Below are 9,823 nucleotides of genomic sequence, written 5' to 3' on the forward strand. Positions count from 1 at the left end.
ATTGTACCCCAGGACCCTGAGAACAACTGCAAAGAGCCAGGAGGCCTCATACAGAAATCCAACAACCCTAGCGAGAATGTAATTGCCTCCAAAGCTAGCAGTGCTGGCAGGAGAAGCTGCCTTTGGTACAGCCTTTCCACAATCACACGCGTCACCCAGGTGCACAACATCTTTTGCAAAGGCCCAAGGGACTCAACAGCTCTGTAAGGCCCTAAGAGAAGGGAAATTGCTATCAGAGACTCCTGTCGACTCCATAGCCCACCAAGGAGGCTGCTGGCTTCTACAGGCCATCCCCCATCTGTTGGAATAGCAGGAAGTTTAACATTAGCAATAAAAAATAAAAAATGCTGGAGTCCAACTGGTGACTGAAGTCTGGTGCCAGGCTCTGCTGCAGAGACATCACAGCTGCTTACAGTGCCTGCTCGGAAAGAGGTGCTCATTAAACATTTGCCTTAGGTTTGTTTTCCCTGTTTGCTAAAAGCAAACATTCGCAACAAAGATCTATGACAGAGAGCTGCAAATCAAAAGTTTGATTTAATAAAAACAAATATTACCAGCCATCTGACTCTAGGCTCTTCTTCTTTTGGCTCCTGCTCTTAGCCTTTAGGAGCTATTTGGAAAAGCTTAAGGCCACAGGAACTAGAAGTGATTTTTATTTTCTAATTGAGAAGTCTCGACTTTGAACTAAGAGATCAGGCTTTAGAGAAAGCATCAAGTAACCAATGCACTTTTTTTCAGAGCTAGCAAAAGAGGTTTCATATCACAGAACTATGTCATGATGCAGAAAGGACTTTTCCGAGGTATTTTTGGTGGAGTTCCTGCCTTTTTTCCCAGCTATGGAGATGCTTTCAATAGCTGCGAATAACTCCAATACATGAGCCGTGAATACTGGCAGATCAAAGCTGAGGAACTGGTCAACAAACTGGACTACTAAAACACAGAATGCTCATCAATGCCAGGCTGCTCAGAGGAAAGCTCTCATCAGCAGAATACCAACAGCAGAGTTGTGAACGGAATTCAGGAGTACCAACATCCCAATGTTAGCAGCACATGAGGTCTCTAGCAGGAGTGGGAAGCTTGCAGCCAGCAAGCCAGGCAGCACCCACCACTTTGCATTATATGGCCCAACAGCACGTGAGCTAACAGTGATGCTAGAACCATTCAGCTGCAGCTCAAGTAGTTTGAAAAGTTTATTTAGCAGATTCCTCATGTTGCCCTGAAGCATAGTGACCTCTGGCTGATTGCAAGCCCGTCTACTGCCATACTAAGGGCTGAGCCTTCACATGTCCCACTGAAACCACCTCAGGAAGCCAGTGCTCCCTGGGCACCACTGTTGTGCTTGCAACCCACACCAGAGCGGTGCTGTGCAGCATCCATTGAGCATGACATCACCTGCCTGCAGCTCTCCTGGTGGTGCCTCTGCACCTGGGGGCCCTTCTGTCTCTGGGCCCACCCTTCTCAGCAGGGCCAGCACCAAGCCAGTCTCGCCCAGCTCTCTGGGAATCTGGAGGGAAACTGGTCTCCTTGTGGAGCCACACTGTGAGGCACTGACATGAATCGATCCGTAAGCCGCCCCTGATGTTCTCCACTTCTGATTGCTACATTTTTTGTGACAAATTGATAAACTGCATCTCCACTCAGTTAAAGATTTGATCTCGCTCTCTTAATCCGCTATCAATAAGATATTAATCGTGCACCCGACCCGTTCTGTTCCCCGTCTGCCTGCAAATCCAATAATCATTTCAGAATTCACAGCCGAGTGGGGCACTCCCTTCAAACAATTAATTATAGGGGAGTCTCATTTATTTTCCCTGTAACTCTCTTCCCCACTACCCCTCCCCTGCCTGCCTGTCTCCTTCTTCCCCCCTCCCTCCTTCCCCTGCTGAAACTCATGCTCAGCAGAGACAGAAGGTAGGAGTGCAGTTTAGACTGGGAGCTGAAGACGTCCTGCTGAAGTCCCTTCCATTTGCTGCTCCACACCACAGATTAAACCACATTATGCCCAGCCCCCATATTTTTCTGGAAGTGGAGGCCAAATTCACTCCAAAGCTAAAAACCTGAATAATCCCCACTGATGTATAGTCCCTGTAACATCTCTAGTATTTTCTCTGCCAGTGGCTTGGGATTTCCACCTCTGGCCAGCCAGGACAGGGTTTGTTCATGCCCAGAGCCATGTGCCTCAGGGCAGCTCAAGTAAGGGACAGTTGGATGAGAAGTCTCTGTGTGGGCCATGAGGATGGATGAACTGATGACAACTGCGCTTTATCCAGTTGACACTCCATTGACATTTTCTAATAGCCTGCACTGCTTCTTGATTTGGACTTTAGAGATTTAGTTTCTGTCCCTGGTCCAGAGGAGAACCAAGCTTCCTGGCCAGCTGAGCTCTCAGTCAAAGTCTCACTGCACTATTCCTTCCCTGCCCAGTCTCTTCTGGTGCTGCATCTCAACAGCCAGCCCACTTCAGATGATGCTGTTAGGGAAATTAGTCTATGCAATAATTTCTAGCCATAGTATTCATATGAAGGCCAGATACACAAAGTAGTTTGTGTCCCAAATTTGCTACCACAAGTGCTAGAGACCAAGAACATAGCCCATGGGGAGGTAAAAGGTTGCAAAGAACCACAGAGTGTGCAAAGTCTTTCATTGTCCATGCTACAAATACCAAGGAAAAAGTGTAATTTAAATTGTCCCTCACTGTCAGAGGACTCATTTCTGATGTGAATCTTTTGCTTCATCCTCTTTGTCATCCTCCCCTTTTACTTCAAACCCCACGGGAGACAGAGGCACTATGACCAGAGATGGGAAGGGCTGGGAGAGAGGAGCTGTCACCAGCAATAGCTGCTGCAAGCATTGGCAGGAAGGCCAGAGGAAAGAGCGTCTCTGCTCCTGTGTGGGGACAGGAGCAGGGCTCTGACAAGCTCTTTAAGCTCCCCAGGCTCCAGAAAATGCTGTGCAAAGTGTTTTAGCAACAAAAGTCTTGAGAAGAACAAACACTCTAATCCCTTAATGAGCCGGCTGATCCCCCATCTTGGCTCTGGCTACTCTAAAGAGCCACACGCTCCCCTCCTCCCTTGCCCCCGGCCCCCTTTGGAGCAACCCGCTGTGGCCGCCTCAGAACCGATTCAAGGTGCTCTTCGGGATCCAATCCAATTACCCTGCGTCCTGCTGAGCGGCCCCACAGACAGACTGGCTCTTTCAGGGCAGAGTCTTATGGCCTGTTAATCCTTCCCTCATTAAAAGACCTTGTTCCTCCCTCCTCAGAGATGAAAAAAAAAACCAACCCACAAAAAAACCCTCAACCCCACACTGGGAAAAGTTTACGCAAGAGAGCCCCAAAGCGGAGCATGAAAGCTGGCCTGGAAGCTGCGGCCTCTGCCCGCTCCCAGGGGTCACCTCTACGCAAGGCAGGAGCATCTCTGCCTCCTCCTGCCCTCGGACCTGGCTCACCCATGAACAGAACGAGCAGGCAGCCGTCCCTCACGCTATTCTTGCACCGTGGCTTTATTGGCTTCTCTTTAATGGGCCTGTCATTAAGCAGGAGGAAGCTGGGTGGGAGGGTTCCCATAAAACCAAGGCCTCAGCTAATGAACACGGCACCTGGGGGGAAAGGATGCAGGAGCGGCGGTTGTTGGTCACACAGGGCTGAGCTGGCTGTCGACAGCCCCGCAAGGACAAGGTTCCCTCCTCAATGGGAGAGGAAATGTCAGAGCAGCCCCCTCTGGTACCACACATGCAGGAGGGACCAAGGTCTCTGTCCCAGAGGGTGGCCATTCCCACACCTGGGAGTCCTCCTCAACACTTAGCTGGAGGGATGAGTCAGAGGTCAGTCAGCTGCAACCACCTCCTAACAAACGTGTAATGCTGCTGTGATTTTGCACTTCTCCTGCTTCCATCTGTTGGAAGCTACAGTCACAAACCTCAGTGTTTTCCCTCTCACTGCACATGCTATCTGAGCAGCTCAGGTTCAAATCCGCCAGTTGTACTGTAGATACTGGTACCAGTATCTACAGTAGATGATCTAATCTACAATTAGCCCATTGAGAGAGTATAATGAAGAGTAGGATCCCTCCTCTTCTGAGGGAAGATCCATCTATGTATAAGCCAGGCACTTCCTGCCGAAGGTGTCTTGAACTTAACCTACTACAGAACCTATGGTAGAAAGGAAATTCGGTAATGCTGAGAAAATACTTCATACTCATGTTTTCCAAAATAAATTATAGTTCCAATTGTTACTGTCTGGTTAGCTGAATTTACATCCCCACCAGCACACCACAGTGCAGAATTCCAGTCCTAGATTCCAGGAGTGTTAAAAACATTGCTAAAGATGGAGACAAACCTAGTAAGTTTGGGTGGAAGATAATAACAAAACCAGAGTTAGGTAGTATGAGAACTTCTCTCTAATGATAAGGAAATAAAAATGAAGCAGAATAAAATTAAGGGAGAAACTTCCTGACAATGAAAGTCACTAGGAATCTTCACTATTTAAAGCTCTAAGAGAATTGCACTGAGGAAAAGGGCAACAGGGGTGCCAGAAGAGCCTGAGTGGATATTGTGGTACAACACAGAGCTTTGAGGGATCACAGTTTTATTCTTGGTCTCCATACCAGTTTGTAGTACAGCCTCACCACATTAAATTTGGCACATGTTCAGATAATTCACTCATCTCTCCAACTGCCAACATACAGAAGTCACTTGCCAAATTTAGCACTGCCAGTCAGGCTTTTGGTTAGAGGTAACCTAAGCATCATGATTTCTGGGCTCAGGAGAATGCTAATTCCACAAAGTCTTCTCAAAATTGAGGCAGGCTCACAATTCATGTGAAAGCTGCCATGGAGGTGGTCAGCCTCCCTCCAGAGCTGCAAGAGTGCCTGGCAGTCTTTAAATATATGCAAAGGAGCCACAAGAATGAAGCAACTTGTGGCAAAATGAAATTTTGTGGGGTGAATGGATCATCCCAGCTTGGGTTAACCCAGGAACTGGTGAGTCAGGCTCTGCTCTGGCTGTGCACTCTACGGAATGACATATCTGTGATGGTCTGACACAGTGGCACTCACGATTACAGGTGACTGAGAAGGATTTCAGTGATAACAAAAGGGATGATTAGGTCTTCCTAAAATTTTGCTGTTGCAGGAAATTGCAGCATGAACTTACTAAGCATTTTTTCACAGTAGGTATTTGATTTTCTTTTTTATATAAGACAGTAGAGGGAAGTGAACATATTAAGGTGAAAGGGATATTTTTAGTGATGTTTTGGTTTGAGTTAAGCTTTTGGGAGAAAGGATGAAAAAAACATTCAAATGTCTAACAACTTTTTCCCTCCTCAGAAAAAAAAAAAAATTAAAAAAAAATTCCTTACCAGTCTGTCACAGGCCCCAGGGAGGTGAACTGCATGATCTAATTGGGCATTATCTCAGTCTTCTCAAATTTCTCTCTTGTCACACAGTCTGCTTTTTGACCTATGCCAAGAGAAACAACGTTGGCATGCATCCTTTTTGGCTTTGACAGAGCCTTTTTCTGCTCAGCTCTCTTCCACAAATTCTTTCTAGTTATGCCATCTCATCTATTCACTTTGCACTTGCACATTTAACACCATAATTACAGCACACAAGATTAGAAATCAGAATCACCTTTTCCCGTCTAGGACTGTTTTCTTCTTGTTCTTTGTACTCCCTTCAGTAGGACCAATGAAACCCACTTGTTCATTTCACTTTTTTTGTTAATGGTCAGGTTCATTTTTTATTCTTTCTTATTGAACCCAGCCATCTGCAGAGAACTACTTTACTCAAGAACTTGGTCTCTGCTCACCGGTTGACTGCCATCAGGTGATAATTCCTCCCCATCTGTTGTTTGAAATTATTTTCTAAATCATTTCTGTGAATGATTCCAACTATCTTGGTCAGCTTTGACCAAGTGGTTACACACTCCATTTCTTTCCTCATGAGTCTTCAGTCCCTTTTAAAGTCAGGTCTTGGGTGACAATCCTGGAATTTTTAGGACAAAATAATTTTCCATTAGATCCCACTAAATTTTACTTAAAAGTGCCTTGTTCCACCAATACTCTGGCTAGTAAACTTGGCTACTAGAACACAATCAGAAAACACATACCTAAGAGAGAGATTCCAAGAAAATTTAAGTTCTTTTGTTGGATAGTGCACTAACTGAAAATGCATTCTGTGTGAAGATTTACTTCATTATAGGCTGAGCTCAGCAATGCTGCTGCAAACACAGACCTGGTCCTTTGACACACCACAGAATGCTGAGAGCTTTGGACTCGATCCAGCAAAATATTTAAGCACACGAGCAGCTTAAGAAATTAAGTGCATGGTTAAATATCTAGCTAGATCAGGGCCAAAACATTTGGCATCTCATAGGATTGCTCCATAAAAATGTTCTTCATTTTAAAAAAGCTCATGTTTCATCAAAAATATATTAGGAATTACCGACTTCCTTTTTAGATGCAATTTAATGTGGTTATCTAACATAATATCATGCCTTTAACCCTTTTCTCTGGAGACAGTTATTTAGAGGAAGGGTTCTTCTTATGTCACTCAGCTACAACACAAAGCTAATTTCTTGCCAAAATGTTGCCTGGGAATCCCCCATGCAATTGTGACCAGTCTCGGCACATTCCAGCAAAGAAGGAAAGGTGGTCTGAAGGACACAAATATTCAAAGACTCATAATTAACAAGGGGTATGTTCCAAAACAGTGTTCGTAGCAGGATGGCAAGGGACTGGCCCAGATGTGGAGGTCAGATACAAATGTATGAGCCAGACTTGCTCTCTCTTTGTCAAGCAATTACTTGCACTGTATTTAGCACAGACTGTGAGATAGAGATCAGAGCCCTCTGTGCTACCTACCGGCATGAACACAGAGTTACTGTCCCATAGACCTTCTGTCCAAGTAATCACAGGAAAAATTGGCAGGGGAAACTGTGCTTTGCCAACGGACAGAGCAAAAAACTTTCCTGTCTCTCTTTCCAGAAGCAGTTACAGGGGCTTGTATTGGAGAAGAGTACAAGACATCAGCAAGATCTCTTCCTTCATGCTTAAAATACCACCTTACAAGTTTAATGGAGCTGATACATGGTCCACCACATTTTGCTCTGCCCAGTACCATCTTCACCAGTCTATCCCTGTACCTAAGCACTGGGGACACTGGAAGCCCATGGGGGCAGAGAGTTGCATCAGTATCTCCCAGAAGTGATAGGTCAAGAGGAAGTCAAGTCAAGCTAGATGGCCCTTTACTGATCCTCCCTCTTAAGGCCGTAAATAGCTCTATCCTCTGTGACCCTCGGCCTCCCGCAGCCCTTTCCCACCTCTGCCCCCTCCCCAGCACAGGCTGCTCCTTGCCCTCTGCAGATCATTGTCTCCCTGTTAATTGCTCTGTCTAGGAGGAACAGGTCAGCAGCTTCAGGTGAGAGCCAGAGAGAGCTGTTAATAAGTAAATGATAAAAAAAAAAAAAAAAAAAGTTACAGAATGAACTTGTTTCTTTCCAGGACTTGCCTTGCAGTTTGGCAACCACAACTGTCCTGTTGCAAAAGGGCTCTTTTTATCTCTCCTTGACTCAAAACTCTGACAGTAAAGTTAAGCACAAACATGTGATCCACAGCTCCAAAAAGGGTGTTTGTGTGTATGCACAGGTCTTGCCAGTTTAGAGGCTGCCCTGATGGCCCCACTGTATCTCCTTGTCTATGTTACTAAACAAAACAAAGCAGGAAACAATATGCCCTCAGATCATTCCTACTGTTTAACTACAGGCTCCCTGTCTGGGGGATGTTTCTGTCTCTCAGACAGTGCATGGCGACAGCCTGTGACACCAGCCAGCCCCACTAGACAGCACAGACAAAACCTCCAGCACCATCCAGCATGCCTTGCACCCCTGCACACCCTTACTTGCCACACCCCGGGGCCCCATCATGCTGTAATGCTCCTGAGATGCAGTGTGGCACTTTTCTGTGATGCCTTTTCTCAGCATGAGCCATGCAGTGCCACACAGGAGCCACAGTACTGCAGAACCAGGAGTCCCAGCCATTACTGCTGTCTTTAAGAGTTACAAAACACAAAGAACCCATAGAAAACTTCTCAAAACCAAGTACAACATGAAAGATGAAGTGTTTGGAGTGCACACAAGTCGCCAACTCCATCTCAGAGGAGACACTGCAGGAAGAAACTTCTGATGTTGGGAGACCTGAGAACAGACTTGTTCCCAGCCCTAGAATCAAGCATCAACAGCATCAGCCAGAGGGCCTAAATTTCCTTTGGAAACACTACCCTGCACTTGTGCCATCTGGCTTATTGGACATGCTGTGGCTTCTGCCCCTGTCCATGGCACAGTCATTCCTGTTGCTGCCCCTTCCCAGGAGGAGGTGCTGTAGGGTGGTGGCCACACTCCTCCGCTCTCCACCTTTGTGAGCCTAACCCTGTGGGGTCTCATATTCCTTTGAAACCTGAGTTGTGTTGATGGATATATTTGCTGGGTGCCTCCCGTCTCTCCTGGGCTCAGGCTGCCCTGTCTGGAGGTTCTGTGAGGGAGAGGGGTCTGGAGTTTAAGAGCGTTATTGTTACCAGAGGAAGGAATTTTTGGTCCTATAAATCAGAGGCAGGCAGGAGTAGGGCCAGCATACTTGGGCTGTGTGAACAAACTTCATTTCCTGGGAGACTGGCCTTCAATCACCCTCTGTCATACTCCACTGATCAGAGGTGGACATGAGAGGAGTTCATTAAGGTGGAAGAAAAATAATATAATAGGTCCTCCCCATGCATGCACTATTCCCGACCTCTGGGGGTGGCAAGACATCCCTTCCTTGTGCTAAGATCCAAAACACATACACACACAGAGCCACTCACCCTGAATATGCTGGTATTCCTCTGCCTAAGCAAATTTTCTTCTAAAAATGGACACTTCGAACACAGACCGAGGGTTTTTTTTTCTGGCTACTTTTCAGATGAACTCAGTTCCACTGTCTGTTGACTCGCTTTGTAATTCTTGGCTGCACTCTGTCGGAGAAGAATCAGGTCCAGCACTTGAGGCAAAAGGAATCGACAATTTTCCGAGCAAAACGGAACACTCAAAGCTCTCCTTGTTGATTTTGTTTCCTGGCTTTCTGAATGGATCTTTTTTTTTTTTTTTTCCTTAGGAGATTATCTCTTCTGTTTCTCTTTACCATCCTTCAGCACTACTGGTTTTGATTTGAATTAGGAAAAGGGGCAAGACTGTTAAGTAGGCAAAAATTAGAAAAATAAATACATTTAATGAAAAGAGAAAGTATTTTGAGTTGAGGATATGGAAAAATCTTGAAGAGGAAAATTGTTTACAAAAAGGTTTATGTTTTCAAGAGCAAATTTTCAGCCAACCTGCTGTATGGAAACACAGAAAAGAGCTGTAGCAAGGCCCAAGAGACTGATCTGGTGTCTACCATGGACTGGTGCAGTGGTGATACCACATGGACTAAAAGCCTCTCAGACTTCTGAGCTTGGCTGGGTTGGTGCCATCGATTTATATGCTTGTCACAGAAAGTGTAACTGAAAGAAAGACATAATTTATTGTTTTGACCACTACAAAAATACTTTTCCTAACAGTTCTTATAAGATACAAATACAAACCAGAGCTTAGGCCACAGGACTCAGGAAATTGATGTAAGAAAAGAAATGTTAATTTGAAGGTGCTGCCCAAGTACAGCTTCAGGCTAGTAGACAGCTGGTGCTCTCACCTCCTGTGTGACAGAGGCACACATTGGTTTAGGGAGCTCCTTGCAAGCATTTTTAATCGGTGTCTAGTTATGCTGCTGGACTCGGCTCCTGGAGAAATTTGTGGTTCTGTC

The 9,823-nt window shown here is 45.7% G+C and overlaps 1 long non-coding RNA gene across 1 annotated transcript in view; it reads right to left on the reverse strand.

Moving 5' to 3' along the window:
* Positions 1-9,363, reverse strand: part of LOC310912350 — a 31,260-nt gene extending 21,897 nt beyond the window's left edge. The window contains exons 1-2 of the long non-coding RNA XR_014590661.1: positions 8,850-9,363; positions 5,357-5,456 (exon numbers count right to left, since the gene is read on the reverse strand). This is a non-coding gene — a long non-coding RNA (uncharacterized lncRNA). The remainder of the gene's footprint in view (positions 1-5,356; positions 5,457-8,849) is intronic.
* Between the last annotated feature and the right edge of the window lie 460 nt (positions 9,364-9,823).

This window comes from Zosterops lateralis (assembly GCF_965231275.1).
Source record: "Zosterops lateralis genome assembly, chromosome: 8".
Lineage (NCBI taxonomy): Eukaryota > Metazoa > Chordata > Aves > Passeriformes > Zosteropidae > Zosterops > Zosterops lateralis.